The 1,175-nt window shown below is 42.5% G+C and overlaps 1 non-coding gene across 1 annotated transcript; it reads right to left on the bottom strand.

Annotated features, from left to right (window-relative positions):
- Positions 1-236: 236 nt before the first annotated feature.
- On the bottom strand, positions 237-343 carry LOC133802901 (small nucleolar RNA R71). Its single transcript, XR_009877646.1, has one exon. It is a non-coding gene; the product is annotated as a small nucleolar RNA R71 (small nucleolar RNA).
- Positions 344-1,175: the final 832 nt, after the last annotated feature.

Here is a 1,175-nt window from a genome sequence, read left to right on the forward strand (position 1 = left end):
GTATCAATCACAATACACATAAATATAACATTTATGCCCCTAACAGGCTAAAATTACAAATATGCCCCTAACAACCAAATGGGGCCCACACGCATATCTAATCACCTAAACATGCACTCTAATTACATATTCATTAAATTCACATATTAATACAATATAACAATTATTGCCCTTTAGGCACGCTAATCAAGGCCCCAAGCTTTATTAGCGAATTTGGGTCACTACAAAAGGCTACAAGGTTGAGAGGAGAGATCAATAACATCTTCCAGAATGATGGGGAATCATTATATGACACATGGGATAGGTTTAAGGAATTTTTGAGAAAATGTCCCTATCACGGCCTTGAGAAATGGATGTTGGTCTTCAATTTCTGTAATGGGTTGTGCATTATTACACGCACCATCATAGATGCTGCAACAGGAGGAGCATTCATGGGAAAGAGTGTTGTTGTCCATATTTTCCACCAAGAACACGTTACATTGTCATGTGGGCCTCATAGATTCTTAAGAGAGGCCAGGGCCCAGCAAACATTGAGCAAGCAGTGGCATGAAGGCCAAGACCCGTCCTAGGTTCAATGACTGGCAAATAGTCCAAGTGTAGCGAGAACCTAGAGCTGAGATAAAGGTCCGAACCAACTTCATGAGTGCTTGTAACCTCCTTCCTCCAAGAAATAGATTGTTGCAGTGGACGTCCCAGTCCAAGAGCCAGATCTCGCCATGTGGGATCTGGGTAGAGCTTCCGGATCCATCCTTGCATTTCAACCTCCTATCAAGATACATCCTTCTATCCATCATCGCTAACTGAAATCCATCTTGGTAAATGAAACAATCCCATACGTCCTAGTGGAACAAGACCAACTCTTCACCCGGTTGACGTGTCTCTGAGAAATTTTGTAGTTTGTCTCTTAAACTAATCTACAAAAGGGATATGCACGAAACATAAAATGTTCCTAGGGATTGGTACTGCCACTACTCTGATAGATCCTGTCTCGAGAATCCCCCTGATAGCCCACGCGCATTAGTCCGTATCAACGTACAAAGGGAAACTATAAGGCTTTACCACGGTTAAGCCAGCCTAGTGGGCATAGACTAAACAACCTGTATTCATGTTGCACACTTGTACTATAGCTCCATTAGAGAGCACTTATGCTTATATCCTTATTGGGCCCGGATTAG

The sequence above is a fragment of the Humulus lupulus genome, chromosome 9 (assembly GCF_963169125.1).
Source record: "Humulus lupulus chromosome 9, drHumLupu1.1, whole genome shotgun sequence".
NCBI lineage: Eukaryota > Viridiplantae > Streptophyta > Magnoliopsida > Rosales > Cannabaceae > Humulus > Humulus lupulus.